The sequence below is a fragment of the Oncorhynchus mykiss genome, chromosome 25, assembly GCF_057628025.1.
Source record: "Oncorhynchus mykiss isolate SJ-2025 chromosome 25, ASM5762802v1, whole genome shotgun sequence".
Lineage (NCBI taxonomy): Eukaryota > Metazoa > Chordata > Actinopteri > Salmoniformes > Salmonidae > Oncorhynchus > Oncorhynchus mykiss.
Window position 1 is genome coordinate 41,473,794 of NC_143046.1, and position 19,974 is coordinate 41,493,767.

The 19,974-nt window shown below is 43.4% G+C and overlaps 1 protein-coding gene across 1 annotated transcript in view; it reads left to right on the plus strand.

Annotated features, from left to right (window-relative positions):
• LOC110505164 (apelin) overlaps positions 1 to 13,651 on the plus strand; it is a 30,677-nt gene extending 17,026 nt beyond the window's left edge. Inside the window, exon 3 of the mRNA XM_021584187.3 lies at positions 9,240 to 13,651. The gene's annotated coding sequence lies outside the window, so the exon portion shown is untranslated. The remainder of the gene's footprint in view (positions 1 to 9,239) is intronic.
• The last annotated feature ends 6,323 nt before the right edge of the window (positions 13,652 to 19,974 follow it).

Sequence of the window (19,974 nt, forward strand, 5' to 3'; positions counted from 1 at the left end):
GCGCCATTATCAGCAACCATCACTCCTGTGGTCCAATGGCAAGTTGTGTTAGCTAATCGAAGTTTATCATTTTAAAAGGCTAATTGATCATTAGAAAACCCTTTTGCAATTATGTTAGCACAGCTGAAAACTGTTGTGCTGATTAAATAATCAATAAAACTGGCCTTATTTAGACTAGTTGAGTTTCTGGAGCATCAGCATTTGTGGGTTCAATTACAGGCTCAAAATGGCCAGAAACAAAGAACTTTCTTCTCAAACTCGTCAGTCTATTCCTGTTCTGAGAAGTGAAGGCTATTCCATGCGAGAAATTGCCAAACCCACAAATGCTGATGCTCCAGATATTCAACTATTATAAAGAAGGCCAGTTTTATTGATTATTTAATCAGAACAACAGTTTTCAGCTCTGCTAACATAATTGCAAAAGGGCTTTCTAATGATCAATTAGCATTTTAAAATGATAAACTTGAATTAGCTAACACAACTTGCCATTGGAACACAGGAGTGATGGTTACTGATATAGGGCCACTGTACACCTATGTACAGTGCCTTGCGAAAGTATTCGGCCCCCTTGAACTTTGCGACCTTTTGCCACATTTCAGGCTTCAAACATAAAGATATAAAACTGTATTTTTTTGTGAAGAATCAACAACAAGTGGGACACAATCATGAAGTGGAACGACATTTATTGGATATTTCAAACTTTTTTAACAAATCAAAAACTGAAAAATTGGGCGTGCAAAATTATTCAGCCCCTTTACTTTCAGTGCAGCAAACTCTCTCCAGAAGTTCAGTGAGGATCTCTGAATGATCCAATGTTGACCTAAATGACTAATGATGATAAATACAATCCACCTGTGTGTAATCAAGTCTCCGTATAAATGCACCTGCACTGTGATAGTCTCAGAGGTCCGTTAAAAGCGCAGAGAGCGTCATGAAGAACAAGGAACACACCAGGCAGGTCCGAGATACTGTTGTGAAGAAGTTTAAAGCTGGATTTGGATACAAAAAGATTTCCCAAGCTTTAAACTTCCCAAGGAGCACTGTGCAAGCGATAATATTGAAATGGAAGGAGTATCAGACCACTGCAAATCTACCAAGACCTGGCCGTCCCTCTAAACTTTCAGCTCATACAAGGAGAAGACTGATCAGAGATGCAGCCAAGAGGCCCATGATCACTCTGGATGAACTGCAGAGATCTACAGCTGAGGTGGGAGACTCTGTCCATAGGACAACAATCAGTCGTATATTGCACAAATCTGGCCTTTATGGAAGAGTGGCAAGAAGAAAGCCATTTCTTAAAGATATCCATAAAAAGTGTCGTTTAAAGTTTGCCACAGGCCACCTGGGAGACACACCAAACATGTGGAAGAAGGTGCTCTGGTCAGATGAAACCAAAATTGAACTTTTTGGCAACAATGCAAAACGTTATGTTTGGCGTAAAAGCAACACAGCTGAACACACCATCCCCACTGTCAAACATGGTGGTGGCAGCATCATGGTTTGGGCCTGCTTTTCTTCAGCAGGGACAGGGAAGATGGTTAAAATTGATGGGAAGATGGATGGAGCCAAATACAGGACCATTCTGGAAGAAAACCTGATGGAGTCTGCAAAAGACCTGAGACTGGGACGGAGATTTGTCTTCCAACAAGACAATGATACAAAACATAAAGCAAAATCTACAATGGAATGGTTCAAAAATGAACATATCCAGGTGTTAGAATGGCCAAGTCAAAGTCCAGACCTGAATCCAATCGAGAATCTGTGGAAAGAACTGAAAACTGCTGTTCACAAATGCTCTCCATCCAACCTCACTGAGCTCGAGCTGTTTTGCAAGGAGGAATGGGGAAAAATTTCAGTCTCTCGATGTGCAAAACTGATAGAGACATACCCCAAGCGACTTACAGCTGTAATCGCAGCAAAAGGTGGCGCTACAAAGTATTACCTTAAGGGGGCTGAATAATTTTGCACGCCCAATTTTTCAGTTTTTGATTTGTTAAAAAAGTTTGAAATATCCAATAAATGTCGTTCCACTTCATGATTGTGTCCCACTTGTTGTTGATTCTTCACAAAAAAATACAGTTTTATATCTTTATGTTTGAAGCCTGAAATGTGGCAAAAGGTCGCAAAGTTCAAGGGGGCCGAATACTTTCGCAAGGCACTGTAGATATTCCATTCAAAATCAGCCATTTCCAGCTACAATAGTCATTTACAACATTGACAATTTCTACACTGTATTTCCTATCAATTTGATGTTCTTTTAATGGACAAAAAAAATGTTTTTCTTTTAAAAACAAGGACTTTTCTAAGTGACCCCAAACTTCTGAACAGTAGTGTATGTTCTATCATGATGGTCTTGAATGGAGGGCCATTCGCCCAGGCATGTGCAAGAACTGCCATGAATTGAGGAACCCAAGACCCATTCACATGTCTCTCCCAGATCACATGAGATACAGGGGGAGCTTGGCAGGATACAACATCCCTGCAGGAGGTGCCAGCCACACAACGCCAGCCTGCCATAAATTAATCCCAGTAATAAACGAGGCTGCTTGGGATGAGGAAGATGTGTCATTCCCCTTAAGGCATGCTTAATCAGTTTAAAAGGGAAGTGGATAAAAGCCCTAGAATGTGAGAAGCTCCACTTTCTTTTGTCCCCACATGGGTTTTACAATCTATGGAAAATTAAGGATTGTTATTGTTTTTTGTTGCATTTTTGGAGAGAGAATTATTTAGACTTTCTTCTCCAACCCCAGGGGAACTTGGCACAAAGGTGCAAGCAAGGAACAAGTCCCAAGCTAGGAGATACGTGCTCGTGGGACAACACAGGACCTCAAAGGTTCAATGTTATGCGCAGCCCAAAAAAATTTAGCGTTGCGAGGTCAATGGCTTATTTTCAGTGTCAGAATGGCGGCCGCACAATGAGGGAAACTTCAGGAAGTTGGTGGAGCTCTATAAAAGACTCACAATGCTTTCACCGCTAACAGCACTTCAATCGCAATAAGACGAAGATTTCTATGTTCTCTGGCTCCTCTTGCCTTGCTATGTTCATAGTTCACCTCATTTAGAGCTTTTTCCCTGCAAATCAATCAAATGTATTTATAAAGCCCTTCTTACATCAGCTGATGTCACAAAGTGCTGTACAGAAACCCAGCCTAAAACCCCAAACAGCAAGCAATGCAGGTGTAGAAACATGGTGGCTAGGAAAAACTCCCTAGAAAGGCCAGAACCTAGGAGGAAACCTAGAGAGGAACCAGGCTATTAGGGATGGCCATTCTTCTTCTGGCTGTGCCGGGTGGAGATGATAACAGAACATGGCCAAGATGTTCAAATGTTTATAGATGACCAGCAGGGTCAAATAATAATAATCACAGCGGTTTTCGAGGGTGCAACAGGTCAGCACCTCAGGAGTAAATGTCAGTTGGCTTTTCATAGCCGATCATTCAGAGTATCTCTACTGTTCCTGGTGTCTCTAGAGAGTTGAAAACAGCAGGTCTGGGACAGGAAGCACGTCCGGTGAACAGGTCAGGGTTCCATAGCCGCAGGCGGAACAGTTGAAACTGGAGCAGCAGCACGGCCAGGTGGACTGGGGACAGCAAGGAGTCATCAGGCCAGGTAGTCCTGAGGCATGGTCCTAGGGCTCAGGTCCTCCGAGAGAGAGAAAGAAAAAAATAAAGATAGAAAGAGCGAAAAAGAGAGAAAGAGAGAGAGAGAATTAGAGAGCGCATACTTAAATTCACACAGGACACCGGATAAGACAGGAGAAATACTGCAGATATAACAAACTGACCCTAGCCCCCCGACACATAAACTACTGCAGCATAAATACTGGAGGCTGAGACCGGAGGGGTCGGGAGACACCGTGGCCCCATTCGAAGATACCCCCGGACAGGGCCAAACAGGAAGGATATAACCCCACCCACTTTGCCAAAGCACAGCCACCACACCACTAGAGGGATATTTTCAACCACTAACTTACCATTCTGAGACAAGGCCGAGTATAGCCCACAAAGATCTCCGCCACGGCACAACCCAAGGGGGGCGCCAACCCGGACAGGAAGATCACGTCAGTGACTCAACCCACTCAAGTGACGCACCACTCCTAGGGACGGCATGGAAGAGCACCAGTAAGCCTGTGACTCAGCCCCTTTAATAGGGTTAGAGGTAGAGAATCCCAGTAGAGAGAGGGGAACTGGCCAGGCAGAGACAGCAAGAGTGGTTTGTTGCTCCAGTGCCTTTCCGTTCACCTTCACTCCTGGGCCAGACTACACTCAATCATAGGACCTACTGAAGAGATGAGTCTTCAATAAAGACTTAAAGGTTGAGACCGAGTCTGCGTCTCTCACATGGGTAGGCAGACCATTCTATAAAAATGGAGCTCTATAGGAGAAAGCCCTGCCTCCAGCTGTTTGCTTAGAAATAGTAGGGACAGTAAGGAGGTCTGCGTCTTGTGGCCGTAGCTTACGTGTAGGTTAGTACGGCAGGACCAAATCGGAAAGATAGGTAGGAGCAAGCCCATGTAATGCTTTGTAGGTTAGCAGTAAAACCTTGAAATCAGCCCTTGCCTTAACAGGAAACCAGTGTAGAGAGGCTAGCACTGGAGTAATATGATCAAATGTTTTGGTTCTAGTCAAGATTCTAGCAGCCTTGTTTAGCACTAACTGAAGTTTATTGAGTGCTTTATCCGGGTAGCCGGAAAGTAGAGCATTGCAGTAGTTTAACCTAGAAGTGACAAAAGCATGGATACATTTTTCTGCATCATTTTTGGACAGAAAGTTTCTGATTTTTGCAATGTTACGTAGATGGAAAAAAGCTGTCCTTAAAACAGTCTTGATATGTTCTTCAAAAGAGAGTTTAGGGACCAGATTAACACCGAGGTCCTTTACAGTTTTATTTGAGATGACTGTACAACCATCAAGATTAATTGTCAGATTCAACAGAAGATCTCTTTGTTTCTTGGGACCTAGAACAAGCATCTCTGTTTTGACCGAGTTTAAAAGTTGAACATTTGCAGCCATCCACTTCCTTAAGTCTGGAACACAGGCTTCCAGGGAGGGCAATTTTGGGGCTTCACCGTGTTTCATCGAAATGTACAGCTGTGTGTCATCTGCATAGCAGTGAAAGTTAACATTATGTTTCCGAATGCAAAGACCTGCATCCTCATAACAAGTCATTACAGTTAGCTCAACCTGACCAGCATGCCAATCAAGCCATTAGTTTGCATTGGTTGGAATGTGTGAGAAAGTTAGGAGACCCTATAGGAGGATGCCATTGTCTACTGTGCTCCATTGACTCCATGATAAAACCATCAAAACCCTTCATAAAGAAGAATCTTCTTTTATCAACATGTTCAACTGAACCAGATAATATATAAAACATTCTCCCCCAGCTGAGTGCAGTCTGGGAATTATCTCTTCACGAGGCCTGATAACCAGCAGGGATATAGCCGGCAGGCATCATTGAAACCACTCTGTCTTTGTTCATGCCTCCTCCTTTCTTTTCTTTTTCTGATGGAAGGATGCATGTCTTGAGAAAAAGCTGTTGCAGCACATTGTTTCACCCTGGAGGAAAGATCTAAGCTCGACCGAGTTCAACAGAGGCACGAGTTGGAGAAAAAAATAGATTTCTTAATATGCCAGAATAATTATCCAAGTCATAATTGTCCCTAATTAGTGTATGTTATGAGTAGGGAATGTGCTTCACTTGACAATATCCATCACTCTACATAAACCACACCAGAACCACAACCTCCACCTCCCTCCGTTTCATTTTTAAAGGCAGCTCATCCATTATATTCCGACACCTCAGGCCAGAGGGAGGTGAACTTGACTTTTAGCACGTTACACAAACGAGATGTGCGCAAATATTCGAGAAGAGACTGAGACTCGGGTCATCCCTTTGAGATGCTGTTGAGTCGCCGAGCTGAGGAGGTGCTACAGGATTACAAAAATGTTGGACGACGGTATTGCAACAGAAGCACGTTTTCAACGGTTCCTTAGGGAGTCTCCATAAATCGGGCAAACGAGTCCTACGGTTAGCTCTCTATCACAACAATATAGAGACTGTCTGCAGACTTTTTTGTCCAAAAATGATTTGTTAAATATGCTTATTCAGAGTAAATATTGCTAGTTAGCAATCAAGATTAAATGTTTTGATTTATTTACTGAAAAGTTCTCATTCAACTTACCTCTTGGATATGGCTAGCACAAAATAACTTTTCTAGCTAGCACGCTAACAGGCACCTGCCGTGGTGGATTGTGATTGACGGTCAGACTTAGTGAAAAATATTGCCGTTGCCTCACATAAAACCACACCTCTTGAACTTTTGGCAACAAGAAATGATAACTCTTCTGCCCAAAGAATAGAGTTCGCTACACTTCGTCAGTCTGCACTTTGCACCCCTGACACGGACTCTCTAATACATTCAGAAAATCTGACCATACTGAGATCATACCACAGAGAAAATAAACAATAGAGTACAGACACAAACAACAACCCAGAGGGTGAGTAAGATTCACATCAGAACACTGGCATTACACAACCACAGAAATATGCCATCTGGAAAAAAAAGTTGGGCTCTCGTCAATCAATGAACCCGGTTGTTGAGCAACAAAGATCACCGGGAGCACTAGCCATCTAAAAACATAAAAGGCCAGGGAAAGATAAAATATTGTCCCATTGACAGGAACTCATCAAATCAAATCCATTTTTATTTGTCACATACACATGGTTAGCAGATGTTAATGCAGTGTAGCGAAATGCTTGTGCTTCTAGTTCCGACCATACAGTAATACCTAACAAGTAATCTAACAATTTCACAACAACTACCTTATACACACAAGTGTAAAGGAATGAATAAGAATATGTACATAAAAATATATATGGATGAGCGATGACCGAACGGCATAGGCAAGATGCAGTAGAAGGTATAGAGTACAGTATAGATTATGAGATGAGTAGTGTAGGGTATGTAAACATTATATAAAGTGGCATAGTTTAAAGTGACTAGTGATAAATTTATTACATCCAATTTTTAATTATTAAAGTGGCTAGAGATTGAGTCAGTATGTTGGCAGCAGCCACTCAGTTAGTGATGGCTGTTTAACAGTCTGATGGCCTTGAGATGGAAGCTGTTTTTCAGTCTCTCGGTTCCAGCTTTGATGCACCTGTACTGACCTTGCCTTCTGGATGATAGCGGGGTGAACAGGCAGTGGCTCGGGTGGTTGTTGTCCTTCATGATCTTTTTGGCCTTCCTGTGACATCGGGTGGTGTAGGTGTCCTGGATAGCAGGTAGTTTGCCCCCGGTGATGCTTTGTGCAGACCTCATTACCCTCTGGAGAGCCTTACGGTTGTGGGCGGAACAATTGCCGTACCAGGCGGTGATACAGCCCGACAGGATGCTCTCAATTTTACATCTGTAAAAGTTTGTGAGGGTTTTTGGTGACAAGCCGAATTTCTTCAGCCTCCTTCTTCACCACGCTGTCTGTGTGGGTGGACCATTTCAGTTTGTCGGATCGGATCCCAGCCGGCGACCCAAAACAACGGCGCCGGAGGAGGGGCAGAAGATGCGGTCTTCTGGTCAGGCTCCGTAAACGTGCACATTGCGCACCGCTCCCAAGTTTACTACTCGCCAACATCCAGTCTCTTGACAACAAGGTAGACGAAATCCGAGCAAGGGTTGCCTTCCAGAAAGACATCAGAGATTGTAACGTTCTTTGTTTCATGGAAACGTGGCTCACTCGAGACACGCTATCGGAGTCGGTATAGCCACCTGGTTTCTTCACGCATCTCACCGACAGAAACAAACATCTCTCTGGTAAGAAGAAGGGTGGTTGGGTATGCCTTATGATTAACGAGACGTGGTGTTATCATAACAACATACAGGAACTCAAGTCCTTTTGCTCACCTAACCTAGAATTCCTTACAATCATGTGTCGACGACATTATCTACCAAGAGAATTCTCTTCGATTATAATCACAGCCGTATATATCTCCCCCCAAGCAGACACATCAGCCCTGAACGAACTTCATTGGACTCTATGTAAACTGGAAACCACATATCCTGAGGCTGCATTCATTGTAGCATGGGATTTTAACAAGGTTAATCTGAAAACAAAACTCCCTAAATTTGATCAGCATATCGAATGCGTGACCTGGGCGGAAAAAATCCTGGACCATTGTTGCTCTAACTTCCGCGACGCATACAAAGCCCTGCCCTGCCCTCCTTTCGGAAAATCTGACCACGACTCCATTTTGTTGCTCGCAGCCTATAGACAGAAACTAAAACAGGATACGCCCGTGCTCAGGTCTGTTCAACGCTGGTCCGACCAATCTGATTCCAAGCTTTGAGATTTCTTTGATCACGTGGACTGGGAAATGTTCCGCATAGCGTCGGACAATAACATTGATGTATACACTGATTCGGTGAGCGAGTTTATTAGCAAGTGCATCGGTGATGTTGTACCCACAGCAACTATTAAAATCTTCCCCAACCAGAAACCGTAGATTGAATGCAGCATTCATGCAAAACTGAAAGCGCGAACCACTGATTTCAATCAGGGCAAGGCGACCGGAAACATGACCGAATACAAACAGTGTAGCTATTCCCTCCACAAGGCAATCAAACAAACTAAGTGTCAGTATAGAGACCAAGTAGAGTAGCAATTCAACAGCTCGGACACGAGAGGTATGTGGCAGAGTCTACAGTCAATCACGGACTACAAAGAGAAAACCAGCCCTGTCGCGGACCAAGATGTCTTGCTCCCAGACAAACTAAACAACTTCTTTGCTCGCTTTGAGGACAATACAGTGCCAACAACATGGTCCGCTACCAAAACCTGCAGGCTCTCCTTCACCGCAGCCAACATGAGTAACTAAAAACGTGTTAACCCTCACAAGGCTAGCCGTAAGCATAGTACAATAGAAACAACTAGTGTTCTTTTCCACAATGGTTTATTAATTTGATTTTTTTTATCCCTTCAGACAGTAAACTGCAATTTCTGTTTTAATCAGCTAGTTATATCTTTGTGTTTGAGGGCGATTTGATTCAACATTACTATTTCCAATCAAACATTGCATTATTTAACTCAAGAACTAATGTTGTGAAAATTACACCAACCAACACTGAATCCTAGAGGGCTTTCTATTGTAAGGGGGAAATAAAATGGCTGCCTGACTCACATAAATGCTCATGAAAATTTCACTGGACTTACGGCGCTTTTGTCGTCTCTGTTTTTGTTTTGCAGGCACTGCTTCGAGCGCCCACCCCCAAGTTCTGATTTCTATGCTCTTCCTTTGCCTTGGGGGGCCTTGCAACGATGGGCCTACGCTTGCCCAGCCTGAAGAGTGATGTCCCATAGCACCTGCTGGTTCTTCAAGCAACTCTTCTCTGTCCACAAAACAATCAGGACAAGCCACTCACCCTCAGCTCTAAGAAGAATTGGGGGCAGGGAAAGGGGGGGGGTGGGGGGTACTGAGCCCAAGCTATCAGATTCTATTTCGCTCTCTCTCTCTCTCACTCCCTTGCTCCCTATCTCTGTCTCCTCCCCCAAGTGTTTTCTATAATTTGCTTTCTAGAGCCCTGTCATAGCTGGTCTCGTCGGTGTTGCACACTTTGCATGATGTGTGGTTGACAGGGAGCCTGGTTCCAAGCAGTCTTAGTCTTAAAGAGTCAGTCACTTCTCCATGGTGTGGTATTCCCGTCCTCTCAGATCCAAGGTGACCACAGCCATTAGTTCCATTGCCGTGTAACTACTTCTGGCTTTACTAGTAAAACGGGTGGTGATAGTGAGGAAAGGCAGTGGCAGAGTTCCACAAGTTGACTGCATTTATTCTACAACATGTTTCGCAGATCCATTAAATCCAGGTTAGCAAATTCACTCAAGACATTCTCACCTGTCTGCAGCAAAACTCAATCCGAGGTTTTCCTTTCAGAAAGTAGAGAAAGGGTAAAGGATAATGATTCCTTTTTTATTTCATGATCATTTCAGCAAAAGATGTGAAGTAAACAAAAATTGGACCCGAGTGAGGATTCCATTTTACCATTTGAAACAGCATATGTAGTCAAAACAATCATGATAATTACTTCACCTGAAAGATTCTTTAATCCAAAGCTCTTTACATGTTACTAACCCCATTAACACCTCGGGGAGGTTAAGCAATTTTCCCAACGTTACAGACACGTTGTCCCACCTGAGATAAGAGTCCTCTGATCCCAATTCCCAATCCTCAGCCTCCTTGCCACTCTGAAGCCCCCAGTAGCTTCTCCACACGACTGTTAACTGGCAGGGGGGGTCTGGTCTGCTCTCTGAACGACAGACTCCCTTGCCTTTTAATGAAGTGCCAAATAATAAACTACTCCACAATGCTGCCAGGAATGAAGGAACGAAAGGAAGAGAGAAATGGTAAACACATTACCTCTTGTTTGAAGTCTCGATAACACTGACACATGTGCATTACGATACATTTCTAGACAACAAGAAAAATCCCATTTACAGGCAGTGGTAGCAAGGAGTCCAGTTAAATTAGACCAAAAACACGTTTCAAGCAGACATGCTGTCAGCTCAGTAAATATACCACCATGTTCAGCCTACCAATAGTGCTACTCTTCTCTGACTGTTTAGTGTGAGGCTGTTTCGACCCTTTGACCGAGATCTTTGATTGATGGAATGTGCTACGCCTTTCCATCATACTGGAATATATTCAGATTTTTTGTTTCTGGTTTCATTTCTTTTTTCTCAGGGTGCTGTGATAGAAGCTTGTGCCAGAGCAGTCTCTATTTTGCACATTTATTTAAGAAACACAAACATTTATATATGATAAGCATATTGACGTATTCTGTATCTTTACCCTCCCTGCCTATGTATAACACCACTATAGCCATGTATCCAGATTCAGTCCTTGCCTATGTCATTATGGTCCTTTACGCCTCTGTTGGGTACAGTTGCCTTTTTAGCTTGCGCTTCCACAGCACAGGTGGTCATGGCTTTGATCATGATGTTCATCAAATCCCATGGCTCATTTCTCTCAGATGGGCCTCCCCATAGGCTGGCAGGGGCCACTCACAGGCTGAGCTTATTGTCAAATTGGCTTAGATTGGAACCACACCCTCCCCCCCCCTCTACAACCTTAAACCCCCTGATGATTTATGTAACATGCTACAATTGGGACATTTAGAGCAGATGCCATCCAATCAGCATACAGTTTGCTATTAGATATGGAGGGATGGGGGGAAATCTGTTTTCGGGTTGGTCTCTTAATCCAAATCTGGTTTCAACTACAGTAAGAATGGCTTTCACTACTAGACTGTTACCAATCACCACACAATTCTTTTTACATGTGGCCAAGAGAGGAAATTGTAAGGTTGTTTTTTTAACCTGCTTGGTTTCAACCAAGATTTCCAATGTGTTATCTTTCCCCCATTACTGTTTCTCACCCAGAGATTAGAATTGAAAAGCAGTTTCCCGGCACCTCTGCCTCCCAGCATGAGACGCTCTTAATAAGAGAGCATCTCAAATCACAGTGGAAACTCACCCAGCCAAGCTCACCTTGATTAAAAATGTATTCAATCTTAAGGGCACTGTGAAATCATAATTTCAGTCACACCATGATTATTTCATACCCTCTCAGACAGAGCATTTATTAATGCTCCTTCTAAATAAGACAGCTTTTTCTCAGTGTCTTTACTCACATGTTATTATGAGGGGAGGTAGCTAGTAGGGAGTTAGGAGCTGGGGATGGGCATTAACCACAAGAGTTGGGCTGGATTGGCTCAAAATAATAGGTTTAAAATCACTATTTTCCGGTCTGAGAAGCTAGTGTTAAGGAAGCAGAGCAATGTCTGTATCCGCACTGTTCTTCATGAATGTATCCCCAACCATCTGCACCAGCCGAGCCGCCCCTCCATATGCAGACCAAATGTTTATGTATAGAGTACAATTTGAGTCTTGGTCTCCCCAAATCACTGCTAGTCCACCCTGGTTGGTTATCAGTTGGATCCAAACTTCCAAAGCCAAATATCAATCACCTGGCTTTGCTCCAAGACTTATTTGTACGGGCAAGCCAGGCTGCACTTTTGCAATTCCATTATGCTGCTGGTAAAAGAAAAACTGAAAACCCTTGGTATAAAATGGCTCTCCGGTGTTTTGTGACAATTTTTGGTCGTCTGATTCTTGTCTAGCTGGTTGTCCAAAGCGTTCTTTTTTTTTTTTATAACAGTGTGGAATACAGCTGTATGTTTTGTGGCCGTAAACAATAATAGAGCATTTTGTCTGTAGTGCAATATGTCGTAGACAGCTGAGAGCTTCACGTATTCTTCTCCCATAAAACATGCCCCACGGGCCTCCATTTTAGGTTCATGGAGCTTGTGGTGTAGAAGGACAAGCGCATCCAGGCTCAAACTGAAATGGGAAACCAATACATTTTCCTTAATGGTCTTTTCCAGCAAAGCTCACGCAAGAGAAACGATTCCCATCCTCTCATCTTGTTTCCTCTCAATCCTCTTATTTGTGACATCACAAGGCCCGAGTAATGTTCCTATGCACATGTTAGCATGTTTTCACTGGTTTGTTTGTTTGTTCCGAGAAGAACGTACCATGTTTGTGCTCAGCTCATTTTCCACTTTTAGAAATGTTCACTTGGCTGGGAGTGTGTATGGAGTAGGAAGCAGTGGAGGGACGCATGTGTATGACTGGTGGAGAAAGGAGTCTAGCAGCTAGCAAGCAAGTGATGAAAACTGCAGCTTAGCCATGGGTCACTGTCTCGCTCTAGCTGTAGGCAGTCCCCACAAAGAGTCAATCAAAACCACTAGGTTTTTAATCTTTGATGTCGCTGTCACTTTCTCTCAGCTCTTGACAAGCTACAGTAAAACCCCTTTTCCAAACGTAACACGGTCCACCAAGAAAAACGTCTTAGCTAGCATGCAATACATTCCATGGTTTTACCTTATGCATCTAAACCCGTCATACATCACACGCACAGAGTGGGGGTATCTGCAGGATCAAGTGGCTAAGATTCAATCCCGATGCAGTCGTACAATTCCACAGGCGGGACAATCCAAAGGATAACTAGATTTGATCTCCCGCGGGAGATGAAAATAATCTGTCATTATCTCGCTGCCTCAAATGAGACCTTCATACCCCAGGATAGAGAAGGCCCCTCCTCCCATTGATTATGACAATGTTCTCCATCTACATGGCAAACTGGGTCCACCATCAATACCATTCAGAGTAGTTGAGGGAGCTCCAGTGTTTAGGCTGAAATGCCATTGCAACAGTGTTACTTACTAGGTCACAAGCAAACTGCAGTTAAAAAGACAATGTATTACACCTGAACTTCTTTACTACTGTCGAAGGTATGTGCTCATATTACTCACCAGGCCAACTGTACAGTCCCTGTCTCTGTTTTGATGTTGAACTGGGCAAAAATTAAATAAATAAATGAAGAAAACAAGTGTATCAGAAATGGTTGAAATACTGTGTACATATTTGAACTTTTGGTTTCTAATTTATAAAATATAAGCTTTAGCTCTTGGAGTACTTATTTTATTTTTTTCCTTTCACGCGTAGCTTTGTGTTTTTATTTTCTATTTCTGTAAAGTGTGTAAATATATCTTTATGATAATAAGTCATATTAAAAAATCTTATTTTAAGAATCTATTGTGTTTTGTCCTCTTTGCGATGGTCCCTCTGAAACTAAGCATGTTAATGGGTGTTACTACTGAAAGCAATTGATAAAATTGCAGCATTATTGCAGAGGAAATAATACAAGTATGATCATGATAATTAAAGTATGTACACTACCGGTCAAAAGTTTTAGAACACCTACTCATTTCAAGGTTTTTCTTTATTTTATACTATTTTCTACATTTTAGAATAATAGTGAAGACATCAAAACTATGAAATAACACATGTGGAATGTAGTAACCGAAAAAGTGTTAAATAAATCAAAATATATTTTATATTTGAGATTCTTCAAATAGCCACCCTTTGCCTTGATGACAGCATTGCACACTCTTGTCATTCTCTCAACCAGCTTCATGAGGTAGTCACCTGGAATGCATTTAAATTAACAGGTGTGCCTTCTTAAAAGTTAATTTGTGGAATGTAATTTCCTTCTTAATGCGTTTGAGACAATTAGTTGTATTGTGACAAGATAGGGGTGGTATACAGAAGATAGCCCTATTTGGTAAAAGACCAAGTTCATATTATGGCAAGAACAGCTCAAATAAGCAGAGAAACGACAGTCCATCATTACTTGAAGGAAGACATGAAGTTCAGTCAATACGGACATTTTCAAGAACATTGAAAGTTTCTTCAAGTCAATGCACAAAAACAAGCTCTATGATGAAACAGTCTCTCATGAGGACCGCCACAAGAATGGAAGACTCTGCTGCAGAGGATAAGTTCATTAGAGTTACCAGCCTCAGAAATTGCAGCCCAAATAAATGCTTTACAGAGATCAAGTAACAGACACATCTCAACATCAACTGTTCAGAGGAGACTGTGTGAATCAGGCCTTCATGGTTGAATTGCTGCAAAGAAACCACTACTACAGGACACCTGTAGACTTGATTGGGCCAAGAAACACGAGCAATGGACATTAGACATGGAGGAAATTTGACCAAATTTGAGATTTCTTGTTCCAACCGCCGTGTCTTTGTGAGACGCGGTGGGGGTGAACGGATGATCTCCACATTTTTATTTCCCACCATAAAGCATGGCGTAGGAGGTGTTATGGTGTGGGAGTGCTTTACTGGTGACACTGTCTGTGATTTATTTAGAATTCAAGGCACACTTAAACAGCATGGCTACCACAGCATTCTGCAGCGATATGCCATCCATCTGGTTTGGGCTTAGTGGGACTATCGTTTGTTTGCCCAACACACCTCCAGGCTGAGTAAGGGCTATTTTACCAAGAAGGAGAGTGATGGAGTGCTGCATCAGATGACCTGGCATCCACAATCTCCCAACCTCAACCAAATTGAGATGGTTTGGGATGAGTCGGACTGCAGAGTGAAGGAAAAGCAGCCAACAAATGCTCAGCATATGTGGGAACTCCTTCAAGACTGTTGGAATAGCATTCCAAAGCTGTCATCAAGGCAAAGGATGGCTATTTGAAGAATCTCAAATGTCATATGTGTTATTTCATAGTTTTGATGTCTTCACTACTATTCTACAATGTAGAAAATAGTACAAATAAAGAAAAACCCTTGAATGCGTAGGTATTCTAAAACTTTTGACCAGTAGTGTACATTAAATTATAATATGTATATTTGCATTTTACATTCAACAGCTTTCCAAGTCAGCCCTGTCATCAGCTCTTGTGCCAGTGTTTACCAGTCTTGTAACTCTGCTATAGAATAGAACTAACTTTGGTCCCTAGAGAACGCTGTCAGAAGCCCCGTTTATACCTGCCACTAACATGCGTCCTTATCTTGTCCCGATCTTGCCCGTTTACACTTATAAGATCTGATCAAAATCAGTTCACAATGATTTTAATCATCTACATCTGTCTAAAAATGTGAGCACAATCAAAATGAGGACAAGCTCATGACAAAGGGCGCATGTTGGAACCAGGTATAAAACGTGGCTATAGCCAATGCCAGGTAATAGGACACATGCAAAGAACTCCACCCACATCTCTGTTAGAATGCTATATCAAACCCATGACCATCAAGTAACACCTTGCCTGTGACAGGTTCCTAAAGCTTGAACTCCTTATTAAGCATAATGCACATTAATACAGCATAATTGCTGAGTATGAATATCGCGGAGAAGTCCAGCTGTATTAGCGTTTAGTGATCATGCAACGTATTGCTACACAGGAATCCCTGATTCTATGATTACACTCAGCTGCGGGATAATCTTAAAGGAATCCAGCTAAAGCAATTACAGTTGACATATTGAGTCATAACATTTCTCTTCCTCCGTGAAATATCCGCGTATTACTCAACCGTCGCCTCAGGCTTCAAGCTGCTCTCTTCTAGCTTCTAAAAACAATAACGTCTTGAGATTGGTTTATATCACCACCTGCATCGCTAACCCCTACTTTTGCGCTGTCCTTTAATTGACCCCCATGAACACATAGACCTATTAATATTGCCTATTATCACAAAGAGTAAAGGGTTTACTTCTAGTATTTTCTTTGGTCTTAAAAAAATGTCTAAACTCAAGTGACGTCACTGACTCCAAGTTCTATCAACTGACTTGGAATGTAGGTGACTTACTTTAACCCTCAAAGTGAAGTGTCCTACCAAAAGAGGAACATAATGTCAATTTTAATTTACGAAGTACCCTCTTTAAGTGTCTATTATGGTCTCACCTATCATGTAAGGAATCTTTGAAAAGACCTCTGACGGGAGTGTGCGGGCGAATAAGTTAAGGTAGATGTCTAAAGTCCTGCGTGGGAGCCACTCTCCTTCCACTAAGTCCAGTGGGACCACTCTGGGAAGTGCCTTGTTAGCATGCAGAGTTGACACGGCATGACAGACAGGAGGTACCCCCTCTGTGCTGCGGCACCCCCAAAAGCCGCCCAAGGCTATGTCATCAACCCCGGGTCGGCTGTATAATTGGGCTGGGGGTCACTGGGGCGATATGGAGCGTGACAATGAGGCTACAGAGTTACAGTGCAGTGCGAGGCAGAGAGCGTCGCCAGTGGGGCGTTACAGCCACCAGACGGACCCTTTCAATGGTTAAAAGGCTCAGTACAAAGAGCGGCTCCAGTCTGTTCACTGTCATTGCTGGAATGCGTGTCACTGCCACTGCTTTCCAATCACAGAGATTGTCAACGGGCTGGGAGAAGAGGGGGAGGAAAAGGTGCGTCCGCTTCATTTGGGAGAGAAAAAGGTTTGAGGCGTAGAATATGATGAGCAAGGCACCATGGGAAATAAGTGTCAGAGTCCCTTGTGGCTCTCTTAATTATTGACAATATCCCCACGGCAAGCGAGGGAGAGCAGGGGAATCGACTGTGGAGGAGGCACACAGTGTGCTGTGCCTAGCTAGCTATGGAACACAGAGACAGGCTGCAGGAGGCAGAACATCTGTACTGCTGTTGGCACTGAGTCCCAGGATCACTTCTTCTGCCACATTATAAAAAAACCTTTACTGCGGTTGGCTGGCCCATTATACAACCAACAAAGCCCTCAGAACCACTGACAAATCAAATACTGGCGGATTCTATCCAGTCCAAGGCTCTATTTTGCTCGCAAGGACTGGATCGAAGATCTCACTAAATTGTGATCAAGTGGATCTGGCCACACTGCTCACTGCTGGATAGGCACCGGTTCAAAGGTAGAACATTCAGGAAGAACTAAAGAGAACACAACACCATGGGCAATCAACTACACAACAGCCTGTGAGAGATGCCACTTGGTTGTGGTGAGGGGTGGTGTTGTGTCTGCAACTGCTCTGAGATGAAAGGAAAACAATACGGATGGCAAGCAGAGAGCCTGGAGCCAGGTAAGAGGCAGGAACAACAGTCTGTCTAATTCACCTCAGCTGTGGTAACACCAGCAGCCTCTGCAGTGGGCCACGGATCACTGGAGTGGTCATAAAAACAAGGCCAGTGCAAACACAGGACAGCCAGGGGAGTGGGGAGGGGAGAGGAAACTGGGAGACTGGGAGAGAGAGTGACTTCTGGCACCTTCTGTTGTTAAAGGTGGACAACAATATGACATCATAATAAAAAGGGTTGATTTCCTAATTACAGACATGAACCGAAATCAAACATGCCAAGACTGCCACAGCTTTTCCTAATTTGAATCTTTCCTTTGGTGAATGTCCACATTGGGAATAACCAATGGGGTGGCAGGTAGCTTAGTGGTTAAAGAGATAAGCCAGCAACCAGAGGGTTGCCAGTTTGAATCCTGGGTCCAACGGGTTATTTCTGTCAGGAAGTGAGCTGGCAGCTGGAGGGTTACTGGTATCAAATCCTAAACGCATTGTCTGATGTTATGCCCTTGAGCAAGGCACTTTACCCACCACAACAACAGCTCCCCACTACTCTCAAAACCTGCATGTGTGTCTTTCAGGGGGGTTGAGTTAAAAACTGAAGCAACATTTTGGTTGGACCTTGTGTGCAATATACCAATAAAGTGATCTTAATTTCTTAGTGGCAGTCTTTGAAGATTAGAATTTTGTTGTTGTTGATTTCTTAAGGAGGAAGTCGCCCTGCGGTACATAATACTGCTGAGTCTAACTTTAAGGTGGAAATTCTCTCCAATGGGGAATGTACTGTAGAGAGAGTGTCTTATGATATCATCCCAAATTCCTTTGAAGTTAGAGAGCACTTCTAAAAAGGTATGGTGAGAATGCGGTGGGGGATGTTGGGTAATGTTGCACCTTTCATTGAACTAATTTCCCTCGTCACTGAGCCTAAACTGTCCTCCAGGATTAAACCTCACACTGTACAGCTCAGCCACATTAGCCCTACATCGCAGGATGGGAACAAAGCAAGTGCACTGGCCCATAGGCTAATGTATTCAGGGTCATACTGCACCTTTCCCATCATTCTATTGTTACACATTTGTGATGCGAAGATACAGAGAAAGTCACCTTCCCCAGGCCTAGTCTAAAAGCACATTTTGGGGGCATTTGGAAAAATGACAATTCCTTCCCAAGACATAGGCCGCTGTTAGTGACGGTCTCTTTCTGTGTGTCCGTCGGCTGTGGTCAGAGGAGTGTGGAGGAGAGGTGTGGTCAGAATAGTGTGGAGGAGCGGTGTGGTCAGAATAGTGTGGAGGAGCGGTGTGGTCAGAATAGTGTGGAGGAGCGGTGTGGTCAGAATAGTGTGGAGGAGCGGTGTGGTCAGAATAGTGTGGAGGAGAGGTGTGGTCAGAATAGTGTGGAGGAGAGGTGTGGTCAGAATAGTGTAGAGGAGTGGTGTGGTCAGAATAGTGTGGAGGAGAGGTGTGGTCAGAATAGTGTAGAGGAGCGGAGTGCAGAGAGGCCTGAGGTCATAGGCTGTTGTCAGAATAGCGTGGAGGAGCGGTGGGCAGAGAAGCCTGAGGTTGTTGGAGGCCGATGCACACAATGCTGCAATCTTTACATGTACATTTCTGTCAGTAAACACAATCCCATAAGGGGTTCCGGTGATATTGCAAAATGGAGCAAGACCTTCTGCTGTGCTGTCATGTTTAAAATAATCAAATAACCTTTTATAGGTGTGTTTTCTGTTGTTATTGGGAGTCTTATATGATTAACACTTGCTGGTTTTCAATGGTTTGTTTGTCAGCAGGATGACACGTCAATAGGCAAGAACAACATTTGAGGTGTCCGTTTGTCCTTGAGTTCCATGAAACAGGCCTGTCTCTACACCCCAGAGGCAACACATGCAAGAGCCAACATAGGGCAGGGAGGAAGTCAGATCGCAAAAAGCGAAATGTATCAGTTGTGTGCATGGTAGAGATTGCCGGATGACAATAGCACATCCTGGGCCCTGGAAAGACCATTGATGAATACCTTTGAAGCTCACACCAGTAAGCCTTTCTCCCTCACCCACACAGCAGCCCACCCAATCCCAAAACAACATTTAAATAAGCATTTTGCTGCTGTTCAGGGGGTGCATTGCCGTGCCGTTGTCTTGTTAGGGCCAATTAATTAAGAGGCCATGTCTTTAAGGGGCCGAAGCAAGGCTTGTCAGCAATATTTAGGGTGATTTCCTTGACCAAACTGTTGTGTTTTTTCGTCCTTTTTTTTCTGCCCACAGTGAGAATTGACTGGGAGGGCAGATATAATGAAGTTATATGGGCAGCTTCAAATTGAAAGAATGGGACAGTGACAGTCCTTAAAATAACAGGGGGAAAAACCCATCACAATGAAAATCCATTCAGCTTCTCCCTCCCCCAGTTCCCTTTGTAACTTAGCGGTATTCCAAAAAACACATCACACAACAATGACTCTTGAGTACAGTGGCCATGTCCTTACTGGATGTCTTCCCAGTCAAAATTGAACGGGAATAAACATCTAACTGAATGCAGCAGGA